Consider the following 20,640-nt stretch of genomic DNA (forward strand, 5'->3'; position numbering starts at 1 on the left):
CGAATGGCATTGCAGGACAGATCTGCGTCCTCGTCGCCTCTGGTGCAACAGTGGAACAGTGTTAACACATCGAACACTATCAAGAGTGACCGTCCGTCGCCGTTTATTACGGTCTGGGTTACCAGCGCGTACTCCACTTCTCCGCCTACCTTTGTCTAATGTGCATATATAAACATACTAGACTGCAATGGTGTATGGAACGACGTCACTGGGGGCAGGAATGGCAGCAGATAGTGTTTTCGGACGGTTCCGCGTTCTGTTTGTTTCAAAATGATGGCAGCATTTTAGTTCGCCGCAGTCAGGGAGAGAGTCATCACATTGATTACATTCGCACAAGACATACAGCGACAACTCTAGACCTTATGTTTGCGGTGCTATTGGGTACAACCACAAATCACAGTTGGTGCGTGTCCAGGACACTGTGACCCGTTTGATCTGCGTGAATGGCATCCTGCGATCCGTAGCGAGACCCTCTCTGCACGACACACCAGACGCCACATTTCAGCACGACCACATGTTGCTGCACGGACACGTGCCTTCTTGTTGTCACAGGGTGTCAGACTGTTGCCCTGGCCCGCCGATCACCGGACTTGTCGCCATTCGAAAACGTGTGGGATATGGTGAAACGACGGGTGCGGCGTTGTGACCCAATGACAACCACGAAAGATGAACTGTGGAACCAGACGAATGCAGCATGGATGGCTATACCCCAGGACGCCATTCGCGCCGATGCCATCACGCATGGAACAAGTTATCAGTGCCCATGGAGGACCTAGTGCTTACTAGTCAACAGGGCACATGCTGAACCTAGGTGACTGAAATGCTAATAGTATCTGTACAACATACTAATAAACATGTCCTGTGAATATGAACTTCCTATCTCTAGTCTTTGAAGATGTTCTGTTTATTATGAACATGAGTGTATATCCCCTTTTCTTCTACACTTATAGCAGGACGATAATAACATGCAACATAGTATCCCAGTGCTTTGAAAATGTTAGCATAATCCGTATTGGTAGCAGTTTAAACAACTTCAGTTTTAAATTGACAAACAAAGTTATGTTAATCGGTTCGGAAACTATAAAATGTGCGACTACCGCATACAAATCGTCAACGTAGCCCACATCTCTCAAACACTTTCGGAAATTTCCAGGCAGTATTATTTTACATAAAGTTATCTTTCTCTGCAGCTGTCTCATCAATGAAAATATGTCTTCGCTTCTCGGAAATCATTAGAACTTCCGCGGCATTTGGTGTAGAAATTTCATTATATCACTTGTAGTCGTCACAAACTACGGTGTCTACGTAGCGGTATTCCTCGAACGAGCAATCTGCATACAATTTGCAATTTTCCTCCCTTTTAAAGACGCTACCAGTGACTCCACTTTTAAATCGTGAATTGTGAATTTGTGAATTAATGGAAGCTGTCTGGAAGGATGAAGACATTGTCATGGAAATGTAATTCACCAGTAATTGCTAAACTTTCTGCTGCTACTACTATTGCTCTGTCCTAAATTATTCTGCACCAAAAAGGAGCAACGGAATGTGCTTGCAGACAAATAATGAGATGTTCAAATTGATTGGAAAGTAAATATTGAATAGTAATTTCGTTCCTCGGGCTAAGACCGTATATCACCACTCATTCATCGCCGGTGGTGAAGGTGATGGTGATTATTCCATTATTTTACGGATAAGTACGATGGTAATTCCCAAAGTAGGGTTCGTGAGTCTGTTAGTCCATGACGTTTCATTTAAGAAATGAAATGCAGTGTCAAAAGAAAGTGTCCTTTACTTTTATGTAGTTTCATGAGAATTGAAACATTTCTTATACCTATCTTAGAAGTGAAGCTTCCACGGTGTGTAGAGTTATTTAGTTCTTCCGAATTGAATCGTGTAGTTGTTTTCTGTACATTCTACACAATTTGCCAACGTTTCGAATACATAGTTAGGTTGCTGCCTCGGAGACTGAACACCTCGGTTCGGGAAAGGTTATTTGAGTTGCCTTGACAAAGAATACTGGAATGCCGAAACGTCAGCAAACTGTACGCAAAACACAGAAAACAACAAAACGGTTCAACTCGGAAGAAAAACTAAATAACGTTTCATGCGTGTTCATGAGACTTAAAAGGCTCTGTGACCATGTGAAAATCGAAGCAAGAATTTCCACGGCATCGTTACTGGTGTAAAGGCGTCCGGACTGTGCTTCTGCTCACAAGGTAGCGCATTCGATTCCAGCTGAGGTCGGTGGCGTTTAACTTTGTTTAATCGTGGCTGTCTTCGGTCACTGACCCCGAAAAATTTAAACACCTCTTACGGAACGAAATTCCAGCACATCCGCGCCTCTCTACACCATTAGCATATAGACTGCCGGGTTGAGTGACTCAGACGGTCGAGGCGCTGGCCCTCTGACCCCAACTTGACTGTTTCGATCCTGGCTCAGTCCACCGGTATTTGAAGGCGCCTAAATACGTCATCCTCGTGTCAGTAGATTTGCTGGCACGTAAATGAACTCCTGCGAGACAAAATTTTGGCATCGCGGCGTCTCCGAACGCCGTCAAAAGTAGTTCGTGGGACGTAAAAAAATAACATTTAAAAAAATATTTAGTGTTAGAGTGGACGTTAAGTATGTAACAACACAGTTAAATTCATGATTGAGCCGGGAATCCACCTGAGGGTACGCAAGTAGTAAGGACTTACCAGACTGTTTTGTTCTTGTCTGGCACCTGTTTAAGAAACTAGGATATTTTTCTTTTTTTGCTAGTTGCTTTACGTCGCACCGACACAGACAGGTCTTATGGCGACGATGGGAGAGGGAAGGGCTAGGAGTGGGAAGGAAGCGGCCGTGGCCTTAATTAAGGTACAGCCCCAGCATTTGCCTGGTGTGAAAATGGGAAACCACTGAAAACCATTTTCAGGGCTGCCGATAGTGGGGTTCGAACCTACTATCTCCCGAATACTAGGATAATTAATGGATTTTATTTTCTTAGAATTTTCCTAACGATGTGATTTAAATTTTCTTCAGTGTGAACTTTACACTGTCTGGTCACTTCTTTTGCTACTTGCTTTACGTCGCACCGACACAGGTAGGTCTTGTGGCGACGATGGGAGAGGGAAGGGCTAGGAGTGGGAAGGAAGCGGCCGTGGCCTTAATTAAGGTACAGCTCCAGCATTTGCCTGGTGTGAAAATGGGAAACCACGGAAAACCATTTTCAGGGCTGCCGACAGTGGGGGTTCGAACCTACTATCTCCCGAATACTGGATACTGGCCGCACTTAAGCGACTGCAGCTATCGAGCTCGGTCTGGTCACTTCTTGCAGACTGAAATTAATTATGAAGTGTATGTATTGTTTTATGACCTGGAACTTTTACATACCCTCGTGTTTTGACTTAAAGGGTTGACCAAATTAGCATATATGAATCACAAGCAAATACAGCGTAAGCAGTAGTAAATACACTGAGTGGCCAAAAGTCACGGGAAGGGGTGTCCCATTAGGAAAGGTGCCGTTTATGACCCTTGAGTGTTGCAGTTAGCTGCCTTGTAGCTGAGCAGTCTGTCACAGATACCAGTGTCGTGTAGATGGCAACACGTCGCGAGTTAACCAACTATGAAATTGGGATGATCATCTGCGCACGCCGAATGGATCATAGCATTGCGGTGATTACACGCGAATTCGGGTCAATAGTGTTTATTGTGGATCTTCAATATCCCAGAGAGAATGTTTCCACCCGCGTAAACCGCCGCATGGGAACATCACAGGTGTTTAACGAACGGATATCACGTCACCTCCGCAGAACCAGACTGGGCGCTCGATGGGCTACTGTGAGTCAGATCACCGCCCAGTTGAATGTTGGGAGTCAGGAGCCCATTTCTACCAGGAATGTAAGGAGGAAACTGCACCGCATAGGCTTCATCAGTGACGACCAACTCGTGTCTCTTTGCTGACACCTCGACACGGTGTTCAACGACGTGCGTTGGTCCGCCAAAATCGACAATGGACCACGGAACAATGGCGGCGTGTAGTGTGGTCCGATGAATTCCGGCCGATGGAAAAGTGAGTATGTGGCGTATTTCTCATGAAGCTATGGATTCTGCGTTTCAACAAGGTTGTGTCCAGGCAGGAGGTGGCTCAGTTCTGGTATGGACGGCGTTCTAATGGTCGCAATTAGGCCCCAATTTCCGGCTGCAGGGAGGGGAGCAGTGACAGGTGCACGTTATGTGGACATTCTTTCAGACCATCTGGCCCTAGAGTACCCTGATGGAGAAGTCTTCTTTCAATACGACAATGCGCCATGTCACGCTCTGCGATGGCACGCAGGTGGTTGGAGGAGCACTCGAGTGAAGTTACGACCATGGATTGGTCCTTGGTGTACGCTCCATGAACCCCGCAGCAAGACCAATTATGGGTAGCAGTGCAAGATGCGTGGATCCAAATCCCTACACAACTATTCCAATACCTCACAGTTTTAATGCCATTTTGAGGGCTCGTTATTAACATCGCATTCAGTGTCTTCCCATGCGTTTTGGCCACTCAATGTATATTATTGACCTGTAACACCCTTTATAATCGTATATTAAAACAAAGAAGAACACATAATTCACAAATATGTCTAACGTTTGGTTTCTCACTCACATACGATCTTCCCTTGCATACTAGGCCAGGAGAGAAGCACGCGCAATTCCTGTACATTGACGTCGGGAGACAACTGTGTTGTCACCGACAGAAGAAACTCGGCGTTGCTGGTTCTCAGTTCAAATGCTCTCTTCTCTGAGATCAATTATGGTCTATATTTGCAGTCAAGGTATTTGGTATTACGGAAATTTCTGATATCTGAATTAAATATAAATCTGGATACTTCGAGGCGATGATAACGATACCAACTTTAATAATAATAATAAGTAGAAGAAGAAGTAGAATATGTTTTATTTATTCTTGGGAAGTTAGGGATGTACTACCCTTCTTACACTTAACCAGGGAAAACCGGATTTTTCGGAGAAAAATCTGTCCCACCTCAGCTATTTCCAGCACAAATCTCACATGGAGTGACCGGGATTTGAACCACGGAACCCAGTGGTGAGAGGCCAGCACACTGCCGCCTGAGCCACGGAGACTCTACTGCCAGAAAAAATGATCGAAGCAAATTATGTTAACATTCCCGAACTGGCCTCGAATCGAACCTGGGTCCCTTGGCCAACATGCAAGCCGGTTAGCCATGGAGCCACAAACGGTTGAGGCGCTGGCCTTATGACTCCAACTTGGCAAGTTCGATCCTGGCTCAGTCCAGTGGTACTTGAAGGTGCTCAAATACGTCAGCCTCGTGTCGGTAGATTTACTGGCACGTAAAAGAACTCCTGCGGGACTAAATTCCGCCCCGCATATCCGAAAACGGTAATAGAAGTTAGTGGGACGTAAAGTCAGTAACATTAATTGTTACACTTAATCAGTCCTAACCTAGAATACTGTTGATAATAACTACTGATGACAATAATGTGGAAACAATAATGACAGTAATAATATTAATAAAACAAAAGTAGTGTTATTAAGGATGAATCATATCGTTTATACGAAAATCACATCATCTATATAATACACATTGTACGTAGAGTGCAATAAAATATAATAATAATTACGAGGTAGTCCGCGTCTGTGGTGTAGTGGTTAGCGTGATTAGCTGCCACCCCCAGAGGTCCGGGTTCGATTCCCGGCTCTGCCACGAAATTTGAAAAGTGGTACGAGGGCTGGAACGGGGTCCACTCAGCCTCGGGAGGTCAACTGAGTAGAGGTGGGTTCGATTCCCACCTCAGCCATCCTCGAAGTGGTTTTCCGTGGTTTCCCACTTCACCTCCAGGCGAATGCCGGGATGGTACCTAACTTAAGGCCACGGCCGCTTCCTTCCCTCATCCTTGCCTATCCCTTCCAATCTTCACATCCCCCTACAAGGCCCCTGTTTACCATAGCAGATGAGGCCGCCTGGGCGAGGTACTGGCCATACTCCCCAGTTGTATCCCCCGACCAAGAGTCTGAAGCTCCAGGACACTGCCCTTGAGGCGGTAGAGGTGGGATCCCTCGCTGAGTCCGAGGGAAAAGCCGAACTTGGAGGGTAAACAGATGATGATGATGATGATGATTACGAGGTATACTACTTAAAAGAAAATTTCAAAACTATATTAATTCCAAGAAGATACCGAGATATCACTTTCAATTGAGAAGTGAAGAGAAGGAATAGGAAGGATGAGAAGAAGACGTAGGAGGTGTTTTCAGGTCAAAACTTGATGATTCGTGCATGTTTACCTAGTACTTCGATACAGACATGTTTGAAATCTGAGCTGCTGGACATGCTTCTGACGTCCACTGGTAAGATATTCCGTTGTCGGGCTGCGGTATTGATGAATGATTTCGTGTAGGTCTGCTATTCGCTTTACGTCGCACCGACACAGATATGTCTTATGGGGACGATGGGAGAGGAAAGGGCCAGGAGAGGGAAGGAAGCGGCCGTGGCCTTAATTAAGGTACAGCCCCAGCATTTGCCTGGTGTGAAAATGGGAAACCACGGAAAACTATTTTCAGGGCTGCCGACAGTGGGGTTCGAACCTACTATCTCCCGAATACTGGATACTGGTCACACTTAAGCGACTGCAGCTATCGAGCTCGGTGATTTCGTGTAGATTGTTGTTCTGTGTACAGGAAGGGATAAACGCATGGTGCTGCAGAATCGGGTATTTTTGTTATGGTCTGTGTAGTGGAGTTTGATGCGATCACGGAAATAGGCTGGTTGAGAAGTTTTAAGAATTTTATGCAAAAAGCAAAGACTATGAAGTGTGCGTCGCTCTTGCAGACGAAGTCACTCGTACCGTTATACTGCTACGTCATTTGCTTGCTTTAAAGTACCCAGCCGCTGATTCATACGAAATACGTTTATATTACATCTGTGCCAGAATAGTCTTGATTGCCAAATCGAAAAATATGAAGGAAACAATGATGTGTTGTACTATTTCAAGAAGAAATTTATAATCAAGGTTTAAAGATTTGATGAAGCCCGTAGAGTGCTCGTATTATATATTTTCTTTTATTGTGCTTCGCTTTAGGACGGTAGAAGTGTTTTATGCTGTTAGCAACTGTGGATTGGAGCTTGGAGCTCTCTGCGGGGTACGAATGAGGTCAAGAGAGAAGAGAGCTTCTATAGTTGAAGTATTACCGCCTGACGCGACGTCTAACGGCGTCGCTGACAAGCATCTCATGTTGTATTTCCCGTTAGCGCTAGTAAAGACCAGTAGATACTCTCATTATTATAAAGCACTTACTATTTATTTACAGGAAATCAGCAACGGAGGAAGACAAGTTCCCAATACTCAAACTGACAGTTAATAATTATTATGTTTTTTTCGAGGGACATTGTGAAAGTAATAGGCTTTTTGGTCTTTGAACTTGGTTGAACGCAGGATCTGTCCTCTCATTGTGAACCAGAATATTCTTGAATGCCAAATCGAGAAATCTGAAAGAAACAATCAGCTTTTGTAATATTTCAGAAAGGAATTTATAAGGAAGTCTACTTTTTACAGATTTGATGAAGCCCGTCGAGTGCTCGGAATATTTATAGGAAACAAAAAAGGTTTTTCTTTTCTTCTACAAGTTGCTTTACGTCGCACCGACACAGATAGGTCTTATGGTGACGATGGGACAGGAAAGTGCTAGAAGTGGTAAGGAGGCGCCCGTGACCTTAATTATGGCACAGCCTGGTGTGAAAATGGGAAACCACGGAAAACCATCTTAGGGCTGCCAACAGTGGGATTCGAACTCACTGTCTCCCAATTACGTGACGAAAACTGAGTGGAAACAAGTATTTCTTTAGTTTTTAATTACTGAGCGAGTTAAACATTTAATTAATCTTCTCCGTCTTTCTTTTTTAAAACCTATGCAAGTGTCAATTTCATCTGTATAATCATCGCACCGTTCTTCCTGTTAAGTGTGAATTGTTATATTATCGTTTCTAATTATTGCCCCTGCAAGTTAATCATGTGTTATTTGATTCTTTTCTTTAGTGTAATATACTTCTCTCGTTCAAAACTTGATATTTTCTGATACTGTCCATCTCGGTAGATGATTAAACAGTTCCTCATTGATAACCATATCATTCAATATTTTCTTCAGGTCCTCATTAGGCAAAATTAAAATAACAGTATCATCTGCAAATCTTTGAGTACTGATTTCCACTCCGTGGATTTTACAGATTGCTTTCTGTTCTATATGTAGTTTGTAGTACAAATAAGTTCGGCTCCATGGCTAACTGGTTTTCATGCTGGCCAAGGGGTCCAGGTTCGATTCCAGGCCAGTTCTGGAACATTACTTGCTTCGATCCTTTTTCTGGCTGTAGAGTCTCCGTGGCTCAGGCGGCAATGTGCTGGCCTCTCACCGCTGGGTTCCGTGGTTCAAATCCCGGTCACTTCATGTGAGATTTGTACTGGAAATTGCTGAGGTGGGACAGATTTTTCTCCGGATAATCCGGTTTTCCCTGTCATATTTCATTCCAGCAACACTCTCCAGTATCATTTCACTTCATCTGTCAGTCGATAATCATTGCCCCAGAGGAGTGCGACAGGCTTCGGCAGCCGCCACAATTACTATCATCGCCGCTAGATGGGACTTCATTCATTACATTTCTGACCCGGTCGAATGATTGGAAACAGACTGAGGATTCTCATTTATTTTATTCTTCTATATCGGAGCTGGTACTCTGCCCATCCCCACAGACATATGGGGCAGTTCTTATAAGTAAGTGCTGTTATTTCTTCAAATGGGCAACGGACACCTTGAATGGGAGTGTGAATGAATATCATTTAGAGTGATGCCGAGAGACTGTGACTGCAAATTTCGGCTAAAACCGCACTATTTACTTCACATTAGGAGAGTTCGAATGGAACATCAGTAACAGGCTTTCTTCGCCATCGGTTTGAGCTGTGAACAAACATACTGTAGTACAGTGAAAATACTGTCGGTAAAGCGATCGACAGACAGGGAGCTCCAAGAACAAAACGACCGCTCCACACCTTCTATTTGGAGAGGTTCTTGAAATATAAATAAACCTCTCAGAGAACGTCGGTTAAAATAATTATGCTTGGGATGCTATTGATCACAGACGGTGGAAAAGGCGTCTATAATAATTCACGAGTGTCTGCTGACACTGAAACTAAACTGTTGTGGAATTTAAGCATTTTCTGTACTACACTGCATAAAATTTTGTATGTATGAGACATATTGGTTATTTTAGTGTGTCTATAACCGAAACTAAATTATCATCTCTTCTTAAATTCATTACTCGGGGACTATGGCACAACACTGGGAATTAACGAGGGTCTCTTTACAGTACAGTCGCAGGAGTCATTTGGCATTTACCTTGATATTTGCAACTTTGCCTTGTTAATGCAAAGGCAAAGTATGTTTAATGCTGGTATTTCAGAGCAAAATAGCAATATTATGTTATTGATGATGATGATGATGATGATGATGATGATGATGATGATGATGATGCTTGTTGTTTTAAAGGGGCCTATATCCAGGTCATCGATTCCTAATGGTACGAAATGAGAAGAAACTTAATGACAATTTAAAAATTCAAAACTCATCCACTGACCAGGATTTAGAACGTGATGATGAAGAATGAATGGATGAATATGAATTTAAAATGATCCTCGGATCCAACTCAAAATACTGAAAGTTAAAAATAATTCAAAAATTAATCCACTGAATAGTTAAAGAAAAGACGAACAATGATTATGAACAATCAGCGAGTTCGACCCGCAATGCCACACCTTCTCAGAAACTATCTTAAAACAATGTTATATACTGACCAAGGGGCTGCTTCCAAAGCACAATCCTGAATCAATGATGCTTGTTGTATAAAGGATTCCAATATCAAGGTCAATGGCCCCTCATAATGTTACTAAAATAATAATAATAATAATAATAATAATAATAATAATAATAATAATAATAATAATAATAATCGTATGGCCTCAGCTACCGTGTGCAGACATTTCAATTTGACGCCATCTGGCTGTCTGCTCGTCAATTTCGACGTTCCGTTTTACTCTAGGCCGCCACTAGATGGCAAGCCGAGTAAACTGAAACTCTCTTGGGCGTCTATGGCTGAGATTTAATTAATTTTGTCTGGTAAACACCAAATGTGTCACCAGAGATCTCTTACATGCCGACATCGTACGACATGGAGTGTCGAATGGACTTTTTTCCGCCCTTCAAAAATCCGACTACCTCTGTCGGGTTTGAACCCGCTATCTTGGGATCCGGAGGTGGACACTCTACCGCTGATCCACAGAGGCAGCTATAATGTTACTTATTGCGAGGAAAGTAAGAACCATGGTATTTCTCATGTAGCGGTACTGATCATAAGTAACATAGACTTTCGGTGTTCCACACATTGTGGTACTACGCACAGGTAATGCAGACCTGTGGTATTTCTCACATTGTGATACTAATCACAGGCAACACCCAGACCCGTGGTGTTTCTCACAATGGTACTAATCGGAGGGAAGGTAAGCCCGTGGTGTTCTGTCTATAGTGGTACTAAACACGGGTGGTGTAAAACCCATACTGATTCGCTCTCTGCCGCTACTAATCACAAACCTTTTGTGTACCTAGCACAGTGGTACTACTCGCATTGGTTCTGCTTTACCAGTAATTATACTACTATGACGTGCCGATGACCTGGATTTTGGACCCCTTTGGACAACAAGCATCACCTCAGAAAATACGGCATTGTGAATTGGATCCACTGTTTGTTTAGAATTCATGGTCACTTTTTAGATTCTAGTCAGTGGATACACATTTCTTTTTTTCTTTCTTTCATAATCCGTTTACCCTCCAGGGTTGGTTTTTCCCTCGGACTCAGCGAGGTATCCCACCTCTACCGCCTCAAGGGCAGTGTCCTGGAGCGTGAGACATTGGGTCGGGGGATACAACTGGGGAGGATCACCATTTCCTCGCCCAGGTGGCCTCACCTGCTATGCTGAACGGGGGCTTGGTGGGGGATGGGAAGATGGAAGGTATAGAGAAGGAATAGGAAAGAAAGCGGCTGTGTCCTTAAGTTAGGTACCATACCGGCACTTCCCTGGAGGAGACGTGGGAAACCAAGGAAAACCACTTCCAGGATGGCTGAGGTGGGAATCGAAAACACTCTACTCAGTTGATCTGTCGAGGCTGATTGGACCCAGTTCCAGCCCTAGCACCACTTTTCAAATTTCTTAGCAGAGCTGGGAATCGTTCCCGGGCCTCCGGGGTGGCAACTAATCACACTAACCACTACACCACAGAGGCCGACGGATACTTCTTGAAGTTATAATTATCGTTAAATTTCGTTGCACCTCTTACCTTTAGTGGCTTATGACCTAGCTGTTAGGCCCCTTTAAACAACAAACATCATCATGATGATGATGATAATGTCTTGCTGTCAGAGAGAGGTGACCTTAGTAGAATATCTAGTGAGTCAGATATAATGTATTTATGTTAACATATGGCCTAAGGTGTGCTATTATTCTAGATATCGGATTGCCAATTTCTCCAGTGACTTCCTCACTTCTCGTTACCCGACTTTACTCCGATATATCTTCCTGTATGTTATGCCCGATACGTTCTGGTTTCACGTTCTGCCAGACCGTTAACGAACACTTGTGGCGTCTGGGTCTTCGTGAAGTAGTTCTCTAGTATCCAAGGTTGTAGACGGATCGACCAAGGTACTGCTTTATTCTTATTTTTTCTTTCACTCGCACCACATTGTTCTCTGCTTACATGTGGTACATATTCATAACATTCCTATACACTCCTTACATTTGTGACTGATGATCAATGGAAATTTTCACTCGTACGAGACGTTGGGAAGAAAATATAATTCAGTAAATACATTTCTGGACGAGAGCAAAATTATGCAGTCAAACCTTGATATCTCAAATCACCTCGGCAGCTGAATTTTATTTCGAGTTACCGAAATTCCGAGATATAGGTAATTCCCGGCTTTGAGGATTGCACGTAATCTAATTACGTGTAGCTACGGCTTGATACTGTCATAAGTGTTATTTAACAATATATATACCGGGCAAGTTGGCCGTGCTGTTAGGAGCGCACAGCTGTGAGCTCGCATCCGGGAGATAGTGGGTTCGAACCCCACTGTCGGCAGCCCTGAATATGGTTTTCCGTGGTTTCCCATTTTCACACCAGGCAAATTCTGGGGCTGTACCTTAGCTAAGGCCACGGCCTCCTCCTTCCCCTTCCTAGGCCTTTCCTGTCACATCTTCGCCATAAGACCTATTTGTGTCGGTGCGACGTAAAGCAACTAGCAAAAAAAAAATTAACAATATAAAAACGAAAGTATAATGCCATTTTTATTACAACACTTGTTATAGCAAGTCGGTGAAGACAGAATAGATACAGTAGAAGAAAGTGAAGCATACCTCTGTTAACACCTTAAAAAATTCGATAATTTCTTTTGTTTACCACTCTCGACTGTCCGTGTATGTAACTAGAAGAGAGAGGATCGAAGAACAGTCAGTGCACTTAACGCCTGGTCTAGGAAAGACCCAGGGACAGGGCCGCTATGAAAACATACCGAAGTCTGATGGGAAGTGCGTTAAGTAACAATAACACACAAACCTTAAATACTGTATTGCACAGTTAATGTTATACAAAATTCGAGTTACGGAATATTTTCAGCTTCTTCTTCTTCTTAATCTGCGTACTTTCCAGGGTTGTTTTCTCCCTCGGACTCAGCGAGGGATCCCACCTCTACCGCTTCAAGGGCAGTGTCCTGTAACTTCAGACTTTGGGCCGGAGGATACAGCTGGAGAGGATGACCAGTACCTCGTCCAGGCGGCCTCACCTGCTGTGCTGAACAGGTGCTTTGCGGAAGGGGATGGGGAGATTGGAAGGGATAGACAAGGAAGAGGGAAGGAAGCGGCCGTGGCCTTAAGTTAGGTACCATCCCGGCATTTGCCTGGAGGAGAAGTGGGAAACCACGAAAAACCACTTCTACTCAGTTGACCTCACGAGGCTGAGTGGACCCCATTCCAGCAGTCGTACCACTTTTCAAATTTCGTGGCAGAGCCGGGAATCGAACCCGGGCCTCCGGGGGTGGCAGCTAATCACACTAACCACTACACCACAGAGGGGTACTATTTTCAGTTTAAACGGAGGAAACGCTTCTTCGGAGAAATGGAGAAATTCATGCAATCGTATTCCTGGTAATAGAAAATTAAATACATGTGAACAATAGGACAGATGGCATGAAAATTGAAATTATTTCGAGGTACTGGAAATTCGAGTAATGGTGGTTCGAGATATCAAGGTTTGACTGTACATACTTTAGAAAGTAATGAAATTTGCATCCTTCAAGAGGTTAGTACAAACTCATTGGAGAATGTAAAATGTAGATCCTCACTCGCCTGCTATTTTGTACACCTGACTTTATCACAATCCATTTTGTATTAAAAGGCTTACTTCGTTGATCTCTAAATGTTCATGAATATGCGTACAGCATACAGAAACCACAATTCCCTTTGTTTTTAACAAAAGGATTTCTGAGTATTCGGAGGCGAATGGAGGAGGATAGGTTACCTAGAAGAATAATGGACTCTGCTATGGAGGGTAAGAGAAGTAGAGGGAGACCAAGACGACGATTGTTAGACTCCGTTTCTAACGATTTAAAGATAAGAGGTATAGAACTAAATGAGGCCACAACACTAGTTGCAAATCGAGGATGGTGGCGACGTTTAGTAAATTCACAGAGGCTTGCAGACTGAACGCTGAAAGGCATAACAGTCTATACTGATAATGTATGTATGTGTATGTAGGAGCATAAATTTAGGATAAAGGGGCAAACAGACGACATCACTTGATTGGTTGTTACATATAGATTGAAATATCTTATCATGTAGGCATTTAATACATCTTGAAAAGATCCTTAATGGCAACACAAGAGAGAAAAAGTATTAGTTATATCTATTCCTTCCCCTCTTGCTATGCCGAAGATGTTAGTATTTTAAAACACTGTTGTTTTCCAGTCCTTAAATGAATTGAAATGAAATGGCGTATGACTTTTAGTGCCGGGAGTGCCCGAGGATATGTTCGGCTCGCCAGGTGCAGGTCTTTGATGTGACACCCGTAGGCGATCTGCGCGTTGTGATGAGGATGAAATGATGGTGAAGACGTTACATAAACCCAGCCCCTGAGTCAGCGAAATTAACCAATGATGGTTAAAATTCCTGACTCTGCCTGGAATCGAACCTGGTACCCCTGTGGCCAAAGGCCAGCACGCTAACCATTTAGCCACGGAGCCGGACAAAATAATTGGAGCAATGTATATTTCAAATATTTTCCACTGTTGTTCTACTTTTCAGTTTTAACTTCTTCGACCCTGTATTTTCTCTGCTGAATTTTCAAAAGGAATATCACTTATTTATCGTAAAGGTCAGGTGAACTGTAAGATAGACGTATCTCTTTGGGTAAAGAGATGTTGGTTACTCGTTATGAAAATTATACTTCTCTCCATGACAATGTTTCCATTCAAAAATATGAAATTACTAGCAAATGTACCCGTGCTTCGCTACGGTATTCTACATTTTATACGGATATCGAAGTAAATACTATTCGTGCAGTAAATGAGATTGTTTTAAAATTGCATGACACTTAGCGGTATCCGAGAAATAGCATGGGGAGGCCCCCATACGTTGTTTCCAATGTAAAGTGTGGGTTGCGGAGTTGTAATGATAATGGCAGACTCACTTGCCTATTGCCATTCACAATCAAGTTGGGAAGATTACATTATAATTGCAGGCCCCATTGCCTACTGCGCGGTCACGATCGATTTGAAAGTTTTCGTTACAGTTGGAGGCCCCCTTTCCTATTTCCAGACAGAAAAATGTTGAGGAGCTTTTATTATAATGGCAAGCAACTTCCCTATAACCAGTCAAAATTGAGTCGTGCAGTTATCATTGCAATGACAGGCCCTTTTTCCTTCTGCCAGCCAGCTTACTGCCAGTCACACAGATTTGGTGAGTTTCCATTAAAATAACAGGCCACTATGCCTAATGCTAGTCACATTTTAGATGGGTACATTTGTTTATAATGGTGGGCACCCTGGCCTACAGCCAAACACAATCGGGTAGGGGAGTATTGAACAATCTTGCATCCTCCCTTGCCTTCTGCAAGTCAAATCGAGAAGTGAATTATTCATTACAATGGTGGGCCCTCCTTACTAATACCAGTTACACAGGAGTTGGAGAAGGACCGCATTCCTATTGCCAGTCAAAGTCGGTGTGGGGAGCACTGATTTCAATAGCAGACACACCCTTTCTCGATCGCTACAAATCGACATCAATGAATATATATCGTTCGGCATACCGGTACGAAAGTATATTAATGTTTACAATATTGCAGACCTTCATTTACAGATTAACTTCTGCCTAACGGTACGTCATATCGACAAAGGACTGTACAATAAGACGCAGAATTTAACGGCCTAAATGGCTGGTCCAATGATATTTTCTCGTATCTCGTCATTCTTTGGATTTCGAAGTTATTTCATTTCACTTGAATACCTACACAAGGAGACAAGAACATACGTCAATGCAATTTTTTATTTCCTGCACATTCTACATTACATTCACATTTCCGGACATTGTTCCTGCACATTCTACATTACATTCACACTTCTTCATGTTTTAATAAGGCTACATATTGTACATTACCTTCATATTTTATGATGCACTTATCACCTAGAGCTCATCCGCGATGGTTAGCTGGTGTATTTCAGGGGGCCCCAACCACCCACCCTCCCTCAGGGGGCCCCAACCACGCCCCCAACTCAGCGTGGCGATCAACCACCAGAAGAGATTCACCAACTCGTCGAGACATGCGACGCGCAACACGAGGCAATGAATTACCTCTCGAAGGAAGAACTGTACAATATTGTACGCCATGATACTTACCATCAGTCGAAGAGGACATTGCTGGCTCGTGTCAGAACGCGGATCGGCCTTCGGGCCAGAACTCACCTTAACAGTTGCTAAGGAAAGCTCTGCACCTGAGTTCTCGGCTTGTTGATGAATCTCATTATCGCCTCCGCTGGGGACATTATTGGATATGCATCTTATATCTAGTGGGGGCGGACCGCACAGGGAACGAGGCTCCACCTGACCGCATCATTCATTTAATATTTATATTTCTGGTACATCTTATCAAGTAGCATAACAGTGTCGGTAGATCAAGGGTGGGGATAATCCTCAAGTTCCCAAAATCTTAGTTTCGATCGCAGATGAGATGTTTCAATTCTAGATAAATGCTGAAATCGCTACGCGTTAACTTGACAAACTCCCGGGTTTGTTTTAGTGTTCATTCGTGGGAAAGAATACCAGGGTGCGATGTCTGATTATTTAAACCTAAGGCAAATGAAGACCTCTTGCATACTTGTATTGTGGTCAGGCAGTTCAAGCCTCTCCAGATTTTACTGAAGGATATTATTACCTCTAATAATGATCACGATATTGTTGAATTGTTCCTAAGATACAGCTGAAATCTCGATCGCGATACTGTTTGGAAAATATACTCCATTTCAAACATTTTCAGATTCTGCTTTGAATTCACAGCAGTGTTAACGTAAAGTCTAAAAAGCCTGAGAGTGAAACAGTTTGAATATGATAGTTCATATAACAAAGAATAATAGAATTTGACATATTCATGGGAATGAGTGCTCATTTGTGCTTCCTGAACCCAGTTTTGTTTGGAAGTGAGAGTGACAGGTGGTGCACCGAAGAATATCGTTGGCATTATAAGTGAAGGGATTGGAATAACTTACCGAGGGAGATGTTCAATAAATTTACAATTTCTTTGCAACCATTTAAGAAAAGGCTAGGGAAACAACAGATAGGGAATCTGCCACCTGGGCGACTGCCCTAAATGCAGATCAGCATTAATTGATTGATTGATTGATTCGTGGGTCAGATTGAGTTAGAAACTTTGAATAGGGTGAAATTTGTGTAAGATTATCTTAGATTGCATTACTTTTCGGATAATTATGTGACATAGCATTTGGCTCACATGTGGGTACTGGGTGGGACGAATCTAACGTATAAGGGATACAGATACGACAAAAAGTCATAAGACCAAGGTTGAAGATCACTCCAAATTGAACGGAGATTGTGCCATCCGTTATGTGAAAGGACTTCCCGTTTATCCCACGAAATACCTCGAAACGAAGGTCTGCACCATAATTAAAATTGCCTCCATATTTCGATATTCTTCGGGGATAAAAAGTGAAAAATTAAAAGATCCGTCCGTTAGAGGCTAAAACGTATAATTTTGTCAAATTTCAATTTTCTTGCTTGTCTGGCAGATTATGCTGAAATCTGGATTTTGGGTGAGGGGGGTAAAAATTACTACTTCCAAGAAACTATAGCAAAAGTATGCAGATGGTCATTATCACCCCTTAAACGGGTCGCTGTACGAAAAATTCACCAAAATAGTCAATGTACAGGCACAGACAGTCGTTGCGATTTTATTTATGTAGATAAGGAATCTGCTCCACGTACAATACCTTTTCGGCTATGTCCGCTGGACTTAACCTGCAAAACCGACCGTTCATGATTTCTTCCTTATTAATCCTCCTGTCTAATAATACAAATAAGAAAAAACGTTTTAGAAATGGATTTCCATCAAGGATTGTAGATTTCCATTCATTTCGGATGTGCATATTTTGAGGGAGTGCAAAATCATGGTTTCGGTTTCGGACAAACCCCCAATAAATTTAGGTATTCAGAAATAATGTTTGCCCTAAAACCTATTCAACGACAGGTTGATTCTAAGTATCAAGTTTGGTAGAAATATATTCAGTAGTTTTCAAGTTATAAGCCCTCATACAAATCAAGCTAAGAAATATGCAGATGGTCATTATTACACCTGAAACGGATAATTGTACGGAAATTCCGCCAAAATAGTCAATGTACAGACACAAGGTCTTTACGATTATATTTATATAGATGTATATATTGTAATTCATATTTTCAAACGTCGTAAAATCTAGAATAGTATTCTCCGTACAAAAAAAGTTTCCCCTTATTCGAACCACTTCATATACCGTGGCAGTCTCGTGTTTTGCTTGTGGTTTTATATTATATTTAGGGATTCCGGCCCATTTGGCTGTGCGGTTAGGAGCGCGCAGCTGTGAGCCTGTATCCGGGAGATAGTGGGTTCGAGCGCCAATGTCGGCGGCCTTGAAGTTGGTTTTCCGTGGTTTCCCATGTTCACACCAGGCAAATGCTGGGGCTGGGTACCTTAATTAAGGCCACGACAGCTTCCTTTCCATTTTCCAGGCCTTTCCTATCCCATTGGCCCGATAATATCTATCTGTGTCTATGCGAAGTAAACCAAATTCTTACAGTGGGAAGGAAGCGATTGTAGTCTTAATTAAAGTACAGCCCCAGCATTTGGCTGGTATGAAAATGGGAAACCACGGATAACCATATTCAGAGCTGCCGACAGTGAGGTTCTAATCCACTATCTCCCGGATGCAAGCTCACGCCTGCGCACCCCTAAACGCACGGTCAACTCGCCTGGTGATTGATCTCTTTCCAGACTCAGGCGGAAAATAACACTCCACGGTACAGTAACTACTCTCCAGTCACTTTAATTAGATATATCCTCTAACTGGTTGAACTCCAGTTCAAATTAATATAAACACGGATAGTCAGAGAGATTATGAATCAGCGAACACCAAACTTAACGTTGTTGAATCGTTCCTCCGCCTGATACACCAAAAATGTCGTATCTGCATTTCCAGCGCAAGAAATCTGCAGACATGTTCATCTTGACCATTGTTTAGGTTGATCCATTTCCGACAGATGCATAACAGTATATCATAAAGTCGTATTACCTCCATTAATCCAGGACAGAAGGAAAATGTTTAAAACTCTTGTATCTTAATGGAATGTTCACTGCACTAAATAACATTAATTGTGATGTTTTATATTGCCGCATAACTCCACGATACACCTCTCATATATTTCATAGCAACGCACAAAAAATAGTACATTATAGCAAGAAGCCTATAATGGCAATAAATTAATTATTTTTAAATTCCGTGTCGCTATTTCTAGCCGAGTGCAGCCCTTGTCAGGCAGACCCTCCGATGAGGGTGGGCGGCATCTGCCATTTGTAGGTAACTGCGTGTTATTGTGGTGGAGGATAGTGTTATGTGTGGTGTGTGAGTTGCAGGGATTTTGGGGACAACACAAACACCCAGCCCCGGGCCACTGGAATTAACCAATTAAGGATAAAATCCCCGACCCGCCCTGGAATCGAACCCGGGACCCTGTGAACCGAAGGACAGCACGCTGACCATTCATCCAACGAGTCGCACATGGCAATAATTAAGACACGAATATCTCGTTTTGCTCGTTTTATAACTTCCATACGAATGTCTTTATTACCATTATAGGCGAGTTGCAGAAAACTGTTTATGCTCGACGATAATTATAATTATAATTTAAATGTTCTTTGATTTCTGTCGAGATGTCGCTTGACAGCTGAGTTTACTGAACAGAGTTCAGAGCGCATGAGCTTGGTTATTGATGTTCCGTGAGTAGATCAGAGATCTTGACAATGTCATACGTTTTCAAAGCTTTGATAGAAGGTTATCATAACGTAGATTTATTGCAAATACGAATTGTTTATTGTACGGTTGCTGAAGTGAAATTGCGGGAGTGTGCCGTGTGGTTGTGGAATATTGCAAGTAGAAGGTGCGTTGATGTTCATTTGTGTGTCCGACATGTTTGATTTTGGAAACAAGTGCGAAGCTATACTAGACTTAACTAAAGTTGGCGTCTGACAGGTAAGGTTGGAGGGAGGAGCACTGCACGTGCCATTTCACGATGTTGCCACATTCCAGCATTCCTTTCTACATGCTCTTACCCCTCGCTTCCGGCTCACTTGTTCCCTTCATTCTGATCGCTATGATCTGTTGTAGACTACCTGGCCAGGCGGTGTCGTCCCATTTGCGATCACTCTTATACAAACAATCAAGTTCTTATCAGTGACAGTGACAGGTTTGGCAACTCCCAGCAAGACGAGCTGCCCTGAAGTTTTATCTCCATGGCAACCGCAGTCGCCCCACCCTCGTTTCCATGGCAACGACACAGCCACTCCCTTTATCCCGCCTCGGCAGGCAGTAAACGGACCTCCTCCTAAGAAATATCACACACCAACTCTTATTATTAGCAGTATAGTGCGTTGAGCGAGGTGTGATGCTGTCCTTACCTAATTGGTCAAACAGTTGTATCATAATGAAAATCTGAACTCTGATTGGTGGAGAACCTGTATCACAATGAAAATCTGAACTCTAATTGGTGGAGAACCTGTATCATAATGAAACCTGAACTACAAATGAGCCTCATAAAGATTTAGTTTTCTGGCATATAATATTCATATTTCGGCATCGTCGAGCATAAAACAGTCATATATGATTTGCTTGGCTACGTGTTAAAATAATGTACAGTATCTAATTTTAATATACGTAAATTTGCCCAGGCATACGTGATAAATATAAAGTTCGGCTTATATCGATCTCGAAGACGGATCGATATATAAA

Source organism: Anabrus simplex, chromosome 4 (genome assembly GCF_040414725.1).
Source record: "Anabrus simplex isolate iqAnaSimp1 chromosome 4, ASM4041472v1, whole genome shotgun sequence".
NCBI classification, from domain to species: Eukaryota; Metazoa; Arthropoda; class Insecta; order Orthoptera; family Tettigoniidae; genus Anabrus; species Anabrus simplex.